This window comes from Bradysia coprophila (genome assembly GCF_014529535.1).
Source record: "Bradysia coprophila strain Holo2 chromosome X unlocalized genomic scaffold, BU_Bcop_v1 contig_12, whole genome shotgun sequence".
In the NCBI taxonomy this organism is placed as follows: Eukaryota; Metazoa; Arthropoda; class Insecta; order Diptera; family Sciaridae; genus Bradysia; species Bradysia coprophila.
The window spans coordinates 1334267-1348922 of NW_023503293.1; the positions used below are offsets into that span (position 1 = coordinate 1334267).

A 14656-nucleotide genomic window follows, 5' to 3' on the forward strand; every position below is an offset into this window, starting at 1 on the left:
AGTAACGTTTTTTACTTACGCGTTGCCGGTTTTTAAGATAAGACTCTTGTAATCACATTATAGGCCAATAACTTAACGACATTTAAAACTATAACATTTTTTGTGCTCTTTTATTTTTCGTTAGATTAAACTATGTGTACTTATTATGTTATCTTTTGCAATTAAACACAAAAAAAAAATCATATTCGTGAACCAAGGTCAAAACACACAAATGATTTCCAAAATAAAAACGAGAAATATTTTGTGTGCTAGTGTGTAAACACGAAATTCGAAAGAGATAAATCTGTCAACTTAACATCTTCAATAGTGATGCAGATAGATATAACAATAGAAATAGTAGTGCCAACCGGTTGGTCATTATAAATGCAAAAGACAATTGATATTGACAAATAAAAAAAGTGAATACAACAAACGAGTCAGAGTGTAAATTGAATGAAACGAACAAAGAGAAATATATAGGGGAAATTGTCAACAATTTGATATAATTTGATCGGCCAGTCAAAAATTAGAAATTTAATTCTATAACCGAAGTGCCGATTAAATAAACAAACATTTTGGGTTGCAGTAAAGTGCCGAAACGCCTAAACACATACAAGTTGCAAACAACAACAACAACAACAACAAAGTAGAAACAATTCAAACACGTGATAAAAACTGTACATTTGCAACTCTTTTCCTTTGTTGTTCAAGAAGTGTAATTTATTTTTACAAAAAATATCATGGATGCATGGTTGATTGAATAAAATAAAAAGAAAAGAGAAAAAATTACCTTGTTCTCAACAGACAGTTTTGATGATTTTTTTTTTATTCTTAGTTTAACTCCAATTAACGATTGTTGTATTCCGTCACCACTGAATTGTACGTCTCCAGCGTACCAATTTAACCGATTATTGAATCACTCATCGTTCGTTTTGTATCATAAATATATATCCAATACACAACACCAGAGTTTTTTTTGTTTGTTTCTTCCTCTCTCTCTCTCTCTCTCTCTCTCTCTCTCTTATTTTGTTATTGTTTATATTAAAATGCAAAAAAAATTATTTCTAATTTTCTTCCAAAAAAAAGATGGTTTATCATCAACATAACAGTAGTTAATGTAGGACGTCACACACTGTCAGTGAATTCATTGATATTCGATTTTCGCAAATTATTGTTCGTAACACCACATAACATCAGCATAATTAACTCAATTTTGTAATGAAGATTCAATTTTTGACCGTTCCCAGTTTGTTTTCATGTATATTCCCGTCAAAAATTTAATGAAATTCTTCAAACATGCCTCGATTGGCTTGGATGTTTTGGAGCTTATAAATTTATCGAAAATGCTCTCCTGTTTTGTCAGTTTTTATTTTTGTCTTTTGCTTTGACAAAACAAAATATTTTATTGTTTTTCCTTTGAAAAATTAACTTTGGATGAATGGAAACTACACCGGGAGTTTGTTTTGTTGTTGTTGTTTTTATTTTCTTCTTTTCTTTCTTTTTCCTCTTTGATTGAATTTTCTTTTCGTTCGATATTATTATAAAATTGAATCACAATTGTTCTTTTTTTTATTTTTATTGATATCCGTTCCGTTTACATTATTATCGTACTGTTGTGTTATCACTTTTACAATTTGAATGAAATCCGTTTATTTATCATTTCTCAAATATATGGACCCGATATACGACCGAAAAAAAAAATATTGTTCAATAGTAACCAATGTCAACTATAAATGGTGAGGTGTTTCAGTTATGAAGTGTTTGATTTGACTAAACATTTAGAAATGAACTTATAATATAAAAAACAGAACAAATATTTTGGGAATTTTATTCGGTGTGTGTTGCGAAATGATAAAAAATATCTATCTCTTATGAGCAACGGGGCCTAACTAAAAAAAACTTCGCCGAATCGAAGGATGGAAAAAAATCCAAGTCACACAACACATATGCAAAAAAAAATTGTTTTATGGTGTATACTTCTCCGAAAACGATATGATACGACGACGAATATAGATTCATACATATAATATTTGGTATAAATGTAGATATTCTTTTTTTTGTAGAAAAATACTCAAGTCTCGGCTTTGAATTCTTTTTTGTGCGTTTTTTTTTATTTCGGCAAAATGTTAGATTCGCATACACTATCTTGCAATAGCTGACTCTTCTTAGAGGTTTTTTTTTGTGTGTTGCTTGCGTGTGTGGATAACACTCACTCACTGCACTTTTAACAATTTATATCTGGTTGATTCATATTTTTCTTCATTTTTTTTCCTTCAAAGCACTGGGTTTTGTTTATACACACGGTATTTTTTTTAGGTACAACATTTTATATTTTTTAAGTGTATACCATAGGTATATGGAGCCGCGTAAAAAAAAGTATTTAATTCGTGTGTATTAAATAAAATGTGCATAAATGAGATGGATTTCACTATAGAATTTTATTCAGCAATTCTTTATTTGAATTCAAAATTATCAACTGTGAATTGATAAGAGTAATGACATTAATGTTAATAATAATCTACCAATTGTTACACGACTGCAATATATATATATACGGTGACGGTATGTTTGTATAATATATGTATAATATTCGGATATAACACAATTTACTTCTTAGACTCTTTTTTTGGTTAGTCAAATTTAAATAAAAATTGTTCCCGCCGTTAAGGATTCACACATATCGACTGACTGGCACGGCGGTTAGCAATCTTTTGCTCTGGAAAATATTATGATGATTATGTTTTTCTCGGAGTAGAATGTGCTGTGTACATATATATAAATACAATATTATACACACAGTTTTTCGGTGGACCATTTCCACCAAAAAATTTTCTAACAACGCCTACACGCGCCCCCTAAAAACTGCTATTCTATTCAGACTCTGACTGCTTTTTTAACTCTAACTTATTATATGCCTCCCGCAGTATTATAAAACTGTGTGTATGGTGTGTGTATATACGTATATACCGCTCATTCGAGTGTTCTTCATAACATAGAAAAACACCGCGCGGAATACAGAAGGCTACATATACACATATAACCCACATCACCCAACGCAGCCACCCTAAACATCATATGATTGCCCCTTCGTATATTTTGTTGGTGTCCCCCGCCAAAAAATTTTTAGTCAGTTTTATTCTTTATTGGTACATGAGACATCTGCTCTGCTCCTAGTTATCGCTATACACGTTGTTGCCGTTTTACATACAATATTTGTATGGAAACGAAAATTGTATGTATACGTATGTATATCTATCACTAAGTGGGATTGTGTAATAAGAGTACGGCGCACTAATAAAAAAATAGTGCGTGTGGCAATACTTCAACCTACCCAGCCACCCACCGCATTTCAAATCTATATTTAATACATTCATTCTCTCCCGAATAAAAACCATCCATAAAAACATGAATACATCCGCAACTACACCAATGTAAATACTAACACATTGGCGAAAAAATATTTACAACGAAAAAAAAAGAAAGAAAAAAAATTTCCCTTTTTCTTCTCCAAATGCGATATTACACAGAATTTTCTCTCGCAAATACATGAAACTTATTTTTTTTTATCCTTATTCTTTCTGTGTAATGGTAGGTGTATATCTCAAAAAGTATATCCAAATCGTAGCATAAAGCATTCAGCGAACTCAGTTGGGGTGGCATCGCACGGCACATTGAATGGAATATATCTCAAAAATCCGGAATAGATTCAACAGTGAGAGTCCCCCATTTTCACCGTTGACTATTTTCCTTCTTTCTATGTTCTCTTTTAATAACGTAGAATGCTGTAATTCACCCTCTTTTTACATTTTCACTACCATCGAATTGCCCACCCAAATCGTACACATTATTCTCTGTGTATATTTGTTCTGTGTACTATGGCGCTCTAACCCACCTATTACTATTTTATAACAACCCCAACGCAGAGCATAGATATATATATATATATAGCGACTCTTCACAATGTACCGCGTGTATAGGCATATATACGTATATATGAATCCAATTCAAAAATATTGTATAATACAATATTACAAAACACACAAAATATTTCGGGATGGAGGAACTGTTTTTTTGGAGCATGGGATAACGGTGCAGAACACTACTCTTCCCATTATATAACAACTAAACATATACGACAACCACCAGTCGACGGGTGGTGAAATAAACCGCCCCATATCGTTGTGTTTTATATATTACTTCGCGGAGATGAAAGTGCGCAGAAATAACGAGTTCAGCACTATACAATTAAAAATGTAAAATTTTTGTATCTTAAAATTTTTCGTGGGGAATGAATTCGTATAGAGTATGACGATAAAGTTTGAACAGAATTTTTTTTTTCCATAGAATTATTTGAACTGTGCTGCTATAGGGTGACATCAAAATTAAAAATAATTTTTTGTCCCATTCACAGTGTTAGAATAATTTTTTTTTTTTGGAATACAAGGCATGTCACGTGTATTCATATATTGAATGACCTATAGTTAAGGTCATGGATAAATTATTGTAAAATGTTTATTGTATCGCAAATACGCTGAGTGGAAATTATTTTTGGCACTGTACGCACTAATAATATTGTAAGAAGTTATGTGTATCGCATTTAACAGTCTTTTATGCATAACATTTAGATAGGTCAACTGTTATCGACAATGAAATTTATGTTTAAAAGAATGAAGTAAAAGATTTGACATTTAATCACTCGATAGTTTATTAGTGATATGCCGTCTGTTAAATGTTGGACCTATCTTTTTCTTCTAATCTTTCTTCTAAACAAAACTAACATATAAATCGAATATAAATCAGCCAGGGTCTGCGTAATCGCCTTAATACTCCAACATGTAATGCTTATAAGACGATTAGTTAGCGCCCGCTTGATTAAACAATGATATGATATTCGTAGGTCGTCGCATCAGTTGCAGAAATGTAAATATGCGAGATTCACTGAAAGGATTTACAAAAATCTGAGCAAATAAAAATTTGGCGGTAAAAAACTCAAAATTAATTAGGCGACTTTGTGGATGTGTTTTTAGTCAATTTTGGAACTGCCATCACTACCATTCAGGTTTTTTTTTTGAAAAAGATATCGTGACAGGATTAGCCAGTGCCATTCTCATTAGCTATAAATAATTGTTGTAGTCTTCGATGTGAAAGTATTGATAAAATGGCAAGAACAAAATTAGTAGAACAGTCCATGCGATTAAAGAAAAGAAAAGAATTAATTACATCCAGCCATCGGAATACTGTTAAAAATAATTGTACAAACCCATCTACACACATAAAATAATGAATAAGGCCACCTACATAAAATAAAATATACGAAAAGTTATACCATCTCAACCAATATTTCATCACAAGATTTTCCTTGGCATATTTTTATTATTTATCGAATGTAGCTCCACTTCCTCCACATAGAATCATAAATTTTTTTCCAATTTTTTTTTTCTTTCTTTAAGCACTAAAATGATGTTCTAACTATAAAAGTGGGCTCTAAAAATTTTTTTACAGCATTGAATGGTTCAGAGAGTATTAACTATCTAACATGCGCAGTTCTAAGATTCCGAGACCCCCAAAAATATATATTTTTTTATTATTGTACTCTTCTTTTCTGTTTTATGCTTTTTACTTCTCGCACAGCAATACCATATACCATCATTATAATACTATCATATCGCATCGTTGTGTATATTATATCATAGAGTCGAGGACATCATATTGCTCAGGGGTTTTTTTTTCGTGATAAGGAGGTTTGAGGGTGAGTCTCGGTTCTATTATATTTTTTTTTTGTTTCTTCTCTTATGTAAGTGGATTGTATACAAAGAAGAGTTAGTTTCTGAATAAGTAGAAAATTTGTGTTAAATTATTTAATTAATTGTTTGCAAAGCAAAATAATGGCTACGAATCGTTCCGCATTGTAGGCTAATAGAACCGAAAATAATTTGGAAACTTGTATGACAGATATTTCGTAAATTTTAAGAAATGAAGTGACAAAACTTTAGTAATTTTAAAAATAATGATAAATTTGTAAGATGTACAATGCTGCAAGGAAAGGATTTTAATTTATTGTTTAGAATTGTTGGTTTGTCACAGAAAATGAAGCAGAGCATGTAAAATTGGCCTGTTCATAATGTTTCATCATCAATTAAAAATCTGATTTTTGATTGTCACCCGTCAGATTTTGTATAATCTGTTATCACGACTGTCTATAGGTGGTCAAGAAAAAAAAAATTTCCCGGTAAGATCATCAATGAATTATTACCTGACCTGATTTCGGATTTCGCCCCTGATTTAAAATTCTTGACAAATTCGTTGAGAGAATTTCTTAAAATTTCAGCTCAGCCTGAAACTTGAAACTTGATAGGTTTAAGAAATTCAGATTCAGGTCAGATCAGGTTACTCAAAAATCTGACCTGATCTGAAATTTCGATCACTTCCGATCTTCAATAAATTTTCAGCAACCGATTGCAGTGAAAATATTCTCTCCTATTGAGATTGCAATTTCCACATGACGTCATGCTGCATAAATGAACGAGTATAGTGGGAGAAAATAAAGAATTTATAGTTTAACCTGTCACATACGAGTATTCATCTGTTATCAATAACAACGACAAAAATAATGACAAGCTCTGGGTAATATGGTTCTTCATATAGGAAGTATCTGTTAAAAATAGTGAAGTACAAGACTTGAAATCAGCCGATTAAAAATTCTTTGATCAATGGAATTAATAGACTGGATAACCAGTAATATGTTTGCCGTCTGTAACAGGTTAACCGATTACAATCCAATTGAGGCATAAGATATGGTAAGATATTGGTAATGCATGTGGATGTGGAATTATAAAAGGAATTGGATTTTTTCACTAAGTCACTGATAGAAAGCGGTGACATCTTGTCGATGGTGAAAATCGCCAACTGAATTTGTAATTTTTTGAGAAGGAAAGGATGTAGAGACTGCACTAACAATGTAAATTTCCCGGTAAATCTATCCGAAATGACAAAGTAAAAAAAAAACAACTATTGACAGGTTCATAAATTGACTTTCGCACAGTAGATATTTATTTAAAGAACCTTACATATTGGCGGACTATAAATTCAATTATTTAATTAGCATAATACAAAAATATGCCAAATTTGTACCAGAAAATGTAACAAGTTTAATTTGTGAACAGACAAATAAATAATAGTTGCCATCAGTTTTAATTAGTCCTTAAATAATTTCCAATTTAATATCGTTCCATATTTAGATTGTCATGCCAATATTGATTTTATTTGTATCGAATTTGGATTGTCAAAAGTCGGTGTGTTATAGCACTCTTTGCTCTTTTTTTCATCAACTGTTATTGTTAAATAATCATTTTTTATTATCATAATACCGAGCGAATTAGGGCAATAATGTTTCTTCGTATGACTCTATTATAAACATAATAATATTTCCCTCCCCATTAATTTTTGGTGGTTACATCAAACTGACACATCTCTAAAATAGAGAGACTCCAAAGTTGACAAACTGAATTCATAATTAAATTTCAACCTCATCCAACCAAAAAACAGTCACCGTGAATGTTACAGCAGGTATTATACATATATCTAAAATCTAAATTGAATAATTAACAAAACATCAATTATGCATCAATGGTGTGTGTTATAACTCCGAACTAATTTAAGCAAATGTTCTTGGAAAACGGTGGTAACTATTCGCCAATTCGATTGTTGCTTGCTCATGCTTCATACCAAACATTTGATTATTAATTTAGAAAATAATATGTGCCTACAAGAGATAAAGGTGTGTTAAGGATAAATAGAGATACCTTTTCGTCGACGGTATAATAGTTATGTACACACAACATATACACACTTTCCATTTCTGTGAGCCGTGAATTTCGGCTAGGCCTAGTAAATTTAATCACCCAAATTGTTTGCGGTAATATGTTGTATAGTTTGATAATTACGTACAAAATGGTTAAATGAATTTCGTGAAGTAAATTTATTTTGAATTTTGTTTTTGGGGAATATGGAGGTGTGATTTTGTGTTGTGAACATCAGCATAAATTAGTGGAAATATGTTTACGTTTATTTATAGGTAATGTAAAACACGTTAAAGCATCGCACAATGTATGTTTTCATAGAGAGATAAATGTGATGTTTACCGCAAAACTTTAAAAGGCACACAACTTGTTGATTGCTATTCAAGTGTGCATGAAAATGTAGATAAATGGAAATGGCATGATACCACAACTATGTTGATAGTGTTAGGTTTCATATATATGTGTGTGCTTTACATATCAGGAAAACTCACGAGGATTGTGTGGAAAAAATGTTATTTGAATGGAACAGAAAAACAATGTCGATAATATAGCCCTAGCGGTACGGAAAATTAGGTTCAATTGTTAACGCAAACAAATTGAAAAGTTCACAAACACAAAAATATATTCGAATTGAGTGTATGGAATCAGAATGATGCTTTGTTATTCCGGCCTAAATGATTGCATAATATGTAATTGATGTACACAAATATAATTTTTATCCTATATTTCTATTGATTTTACCGTTTGTGCATTCTCTGCATATAGCCAGAATGTTGGAAAGAAGAATTCTGAATCTGTGTAATAGAACCCTGGTATCACAAGAAGCACAGCACAATTTACTGACCTGCAGACCGAATGTGAAAACTTATCGAAAGAAATGTCAATGACTAAAAGGTATTTTAATGTAGATTCCTATCCTCAATATGGTCGTACGATTCTGTTACAGTTCAGATTTGGTTCGAAAGTCTAGTTGACAGACCTTGTTTTAGAGAATTTTATTTCTGAAAAACTCCGAAAAACTCTGACAACTCCGAAAATTTCTAAAAACTCCGAAAAATTCTGACAGATCCGAAAATTTCTAAAAACTCCGAAATTCCGAAATTTCCGAAAAATTCTGAAAAAACTCCGAAAAATTAGGAAAAAATTATGATTTTTTGTTAGAAATTTTTCGGAATTATTAGGAATGTTCATAATTCTTTAAAAAATAAACCCTGCTCCCTGAAACAAAACCGATCGCTTATATGACAAACTTTATCTACATAATACGACATTCTTCCATATTGCTCGGTACAAAGTTGCAATGATAATCAGGAAAATATAGTTGGAAACAGCACCGAAAATTATATTCGGCTCTAACAACAAAGTCATACTGCAAAACTATGCGCCAAGTATATATTTATTCAGAATTCAAATTCCGAAATGAAGTAAAACAATGAAAATGTTTTTCTTATACCAGTGTTCGTGCTAAACTTTTCTCTATTTTTACGGAAGCGGAAAGAACGAAAGAAAAAATCCCCATTTACTGCAGAAGAAAAATATAAATTTTTATTTGCTAAAACAACATTAACATCGAATACCTTTTAATTTTTTATTACTTTTTTTCCTAGAAAATAAAACTCCATTACTTTTCGATGTTGCGCTCGATTTTATATTTTTTAAAAACCCATCGACTTTACCGTAAAAATAACGAAAAATCTATACATTGTATCTAAAAACCGTTTATATGTATATACGTAGATATTATACACACATCTTAATAGCAAACTGAAGTTGTATTAAACCCCGAAACTTATATAAATGTACGCAACCATAAGAAAACTTGTGCGAGATAAATCTTTCTATTTTTTCCCCGTTGTGTAGAAAATATAAGCAATCTTCCCTTCACCCCTCACGAAAATAATATATCTAGAAAAAAAAAATTCGTTACAAGCCAAGCTATTTGTTGTTGTTAGTTTTTATGTATTGCTTCGCGTTCTATTCGGTATTACACACTATACATAAAAGTTTTCTACTTAGATGTAGTGTGAGGCGTAGGGGAGATTCAAACACAGCCACCCAGCATTATAACATTGAGTATAGTGAGCTGTACGGTGGTTATATTCGCCCCATTAAAATATATCTTTTATAGTATTTTCTTCAATGTTTATGTCTATAGAATAAGTGTGTACTATAAAAGTTAGATAGATATGTACATAAGACCGGGGTGGATGAAAAAAAAAACTTTTTTTTTGCCAGATTTTTCATATAAAATAGATCTTTTTAGCAAGAAAATAAAATAATGTATAAAAGAAAATATATATAGGAAGGTGGTTAAAGCCTGTTTTGTGTATATGCGATGAGATATAAGGTGAATTGTATAATTCAAACAATGTAAAATATTGAATCCAGTAAGGTGGAAATATTTTTGCTATGGAAACAGGAAAATTGGATTTGTTTTTAGGAAAATAATAAGATTTTCTTAATGTTTAAAATTGAAACGTTATACCTAAAAACATAAAGATCATTTTGAGTGGATGTAAAATACATAAAAGTCTCACACCTCTTCATATTTCCACTCTTCCCCCCAAAACGAAGGAAATTCATCATAGTCACATCGTTTCATTTATTTCCCTCCACATCTACTCGTATGTACGCCAAAAAGAAAAACATGTAAGTCTGTATATGATAACAGTCTCATATACGCAACGAGTACATAAATTTTAAACTTCGTTAATAAATTCTCTTCTTTCCTTTTTCATCTTTTACTTTTAATGTTTTTGCACATAAAAGAACTTTTTCATCTTTCTACTGTGTTCTATTATCATCCTAATGTCTCATGCCCTTCAAAAAATTATCTCCTTATTCTCAAAGAATCCTCTTTATATTCTCTACTATTGTCTACCTAACGTTCTCATACCACCGCCATACCGACCAAAAAACGTAAAGTTTTCTATCACATGTACTAGAAACGGTCCACCCCAACAAAAACCCATGCCAACATTATACAGTCTCGCGTGGTCCACACCACAGCCATCATACCAGTTCAATTCTCCAAAAGAGAAGCCACCCACGTTTTCTTATGAAAACTTCTAAGTCTCTCACACCCATTCGTCTTCTACATTCAATTCGGTTGGCTCGAACCAAAAAAAAACTAAAAACTGTACGCACTTGTAGAGTACCATTGGGATATTATGTGAACGAGAGGGTGGTAAAAATTTTTTTTTGGTGTGGTGGGTGGGTGAGTGTACTTACACAAAAGGGTATATAGTAGTGTGGCGGTACTATAACGACTTGTATATATGCACACATAAAATACTATAAACGAAGACGAGTATAAATGGTGTACGGCTTCTTCTATATATGGGTTAGGGAAAATATTTTTTTCTGGATGATGGTATGAGGGATGCTTGAGAAAATATAGCAATAGTAACGCGATGTAAAAGTATAAAACCCGCGCGTTTCTCCGTTTCGTTTCAATATACATTTCGTTTCTAAAAACACTGCAGAGTCTATGTTATAACGCGGTATTGATTATTCAATCAATAAAATATAACAGCAGCAGTAGCAAAAGTAGATGTGTAATATATATATAAGTACGTATAGATAGAGATATAAAACTCCCAGAAGTACAAGAAAATTTAGAGGAAGGAGGAAAAATGTTGTACCGAGAGTCCTCTAGCTCCAGTTGTACTTTATGTATTTGTGATATCGTATAGTACAGTTACGTATCGTATGGATTTTGTAATGTAATAATAATATGATGGAATATGGAAAAAGAGGGAGACTGTTTTTGTTAGATCCGTTTTGGCTCTGGTATTATACAGAAAATTGTAGTCATGAGATGAGGAAGAGGAGTACTTTTCGTCATATAGAAAATTTATTTTATATTATTGTTATATGAGTGTAACGGGTACGTATACACGGGGCATAATATATAGCAATCGCATATATCGTTGTTATAATTCATATCAGAATGCCAAAAAACCCGTTCTTCAAAAAGCAAAATTTTTGGGGATGTAGAAAACTAAGCATCAGCCCCATCAGGTATACTTTTGTACAATTCATTTTGCTTAGTTTATAATTCACGTGAATGTACATAAAATGTTTAATGTATGCACGTTATAGAGGTTGAGTTATAAATTGTGTGTGAGTACTGAGTACCTCCAGTACTAAATATACATTTATATACATATTTGGCACATATATGGATGGATGTGTAGCATATATATATATCGCTACGTACAGGCGTGTATCATCATATAGATTGTAATCTTCTTTTTATATGATATATATATGATTATGTTATAAAAGCAAAACCGAATTATTAATTCAAAATTTTAATTAAAATTTAATTATTTTATTCTCTTTTCGTAAATTTTTATTATTTTTTTTTTTTTGAGGGATTGGGGTGAAGGGTAATGAGGTTTTTTGTTGATTTTATTAGGGCTTCCTACTTTTTTACCAATCAAATGAAAATGAGCATAACTACGAATTTCTGCTTTTATATCCATTAATTTTGCATTTAAACTGGCAAACAGACATTTCAACGCTGGAGCCATTCCATGCCAGTAATATTGCAGAAAATGGAATCTGCAAAATGAAATTCATTTATTTTACTTATTTTACATTCATCAACTATATGATTACGGAATGATTTAAAATTGTAAAAAAAAATATTTGTTTTACAACGAGGAATGATGAATTCCTTTTCTTATCAAGAACTATACGTTTCCACATCACTTATCATGATTTTGTTCGTATAAATGATCTAACGCCAACAGTTGCAAGGCACAAAATTCTCACTAAATTGTATTTCGAACAATTGTCGGATAGTAAGTCGACTATTACTTACCACAGTCTGTTCTTCGATAACGTACGTCCTCTCTATTTATATAACAACAAATCTTTTTTAGACCGTCTCTAATATATCCGAAAAACATTTACAGGTAGAAACCAGACAAAGTTCATATTTTAAAAAATAATGCACGAGCACCCTAAGGGACCATTTATAAAGGACGTTAGAGGGGAACGAAGGTCTGGTATATTGTGACACACCGTGCTGCATATATTGAAAAAGTGCGAACACATGCGGAGGGGGGAATAAAATTCACAGAAAATACAATCGCAGACGTCCTTTATGAATGTTCCCTCAAACTCACTTCAAAATTGTAACTAAATTCTCTTCGAAATACATTTGACCTATAGCCATTCCGTAACTGTTATTTATTCTGAATTGAAAATATCCATCTAACATTTTCAGCAAGTTGATAACTGTTACAAGCAGATACAATTTTACTGACATTATATGTAGAGCTGTGCTATATGTGGGCAATATGTAGTAGATTGCAATTTGAATAAGCAATGAATGGGTAATTTAAAGTTCGATGAATTGTATATTTTTAGGAATAAAACGGATTTAGAAGAATATTCTGTTTTAATTGAAAGTTTAAAGAAAAAAGTGAAAAAGAAACTAAAGTTGAACAAATATTCAAGTAAATTGTCTCATTGACTAACAACTGTGCCAATTCAAATCTGTCTTACATTCAGTAAGTGAAAATACAGGATTATTTGCTGCCGGCATACCAGTTCCCAATTAAATCTTTGTATTAGATTCATGTGAATGAAGAAAAAAAATTAGAAACTTGACGATTCTATAATTGGTAAATTTATTTACAGAATTTACTGAAATACCGAAATTACTAAAATATATGATATGTTCAATAAATATTCGGTAAATTTCTGTAAATGTTCGCTAAGTTTCGGTAAATTTCAGTAAATTTCGGTAAAATTCATTATTTCATTAAAATTTCATTAAATTCCGGTAAACTTCGGTAAATTTCAGTAAATTCTGTAAATAAATTTACCAACAATAGGCCATGATACTGAGTAATTTCCAAACAGTACCAAATTCGTCTTCTTTCTTTTTCTAACATCCGATCTGTCTCTTGCGCACACACACAGTAATGGATTTGGTACGGCTTGGAAACGATCTACTCTTTGCATAGAGGTCACGATCCTAAGATAAGACCGAATAAGTATTTTCAAGATGTATGTCTTGTGAGACCTTCCTGCGTTTAGCCCATTTAAGCGAGCAACATAATTGAATTCGAATGAAGCTAAAAATTAAATTAAAATGTAAAATCCATATACGTAAAAGTTCAAAAAGGTTTTTTTTTTTACTTTCGTCGTCGTCGTCGTTCCGAAAAAAAGTACGTTACAATTTAATCGAAGGGCTCGTTAAAAAACAATTTTTTATATTTCATTGTGTTATTATTATTTTTTCTTGTGCTGACGATGAATAATAAAAGCGACATATTTTTAATGTACTTTGCCATTGGGCTTAATATCAGATTATTGGGAACACCATTAAAAACTTTTTTCTGTAATTTTTTTTACGACTCTACGATGTATATAGCCACAGAAGAAATCTATTTAAAATTCAAATATTTAATGAAAATATTGTTATTATATATCTATCAGCCTCGATACCCCCTCGGAACGTTACACAGTAATAAAATATCGATAAAAATTAAAATCGCGTTCCAGGGTCTTTGGGAAAATATTAGCTGAAGCCACCTCAAACCCCTCCAACAACAACAGCAACAACAACAACAAAAAAAACCGCATCATAGTCTTTTGTTCATCAGTAAAAACCATATCTATATATCCCTGACATATCCGCGTTTTTACCAAACCACCCATATAATTTTATGTGTCTATATTAAAATAAAAATCCAGCAACAGACGCACAGGAAAATTTTCCATTTATTTTCGCATTAACAAAATTTCATTTACATTATATTAATTTTTAATATCCTTTTTTAATCAAAATGGCTGCTTGTTTTACAGAAAAAAAAAAATAAAAATAACAGCATATACGATACTTTAAATCCTCCTGA

The 14656-nt window shown here is 31.3% G+C and overlaps 1 protein-coding gene across 23 annotated transcripts in view; it reads right to left on the reverse strand.

Annotated features, from left to right (window-relative positions):
* LOC119067527 (broad-complex core protein isoforms 1/2/3/4/5) overlaps positions 1-14656 on the reverse strand; it is a 77733-nt gene that overhangs the window by 38251 nt on the left and 24826 nt on the right. For 3 of the 23 annotated variants that reach the window (XM_037170578.1, XM_037170570.1, XM_037170573.1), the window contains exon 1: positions 770-2829. The exons of 3 other annotated variants lie outside the window; for them this stretch is intronic. The gene's annotated coding sequence lies outside the window, so the exon portion shown is untranslated. Of the gene's footprint in view, positions 1-19; positions 272-769; positions 2832-14656 lie in introns of those variants that run through there. 17 more of the 23 variants (XM_037170579.1, XM_037170571.1, XM_037170558.1 and 14 more) reach the window with 16 other exon arrangements.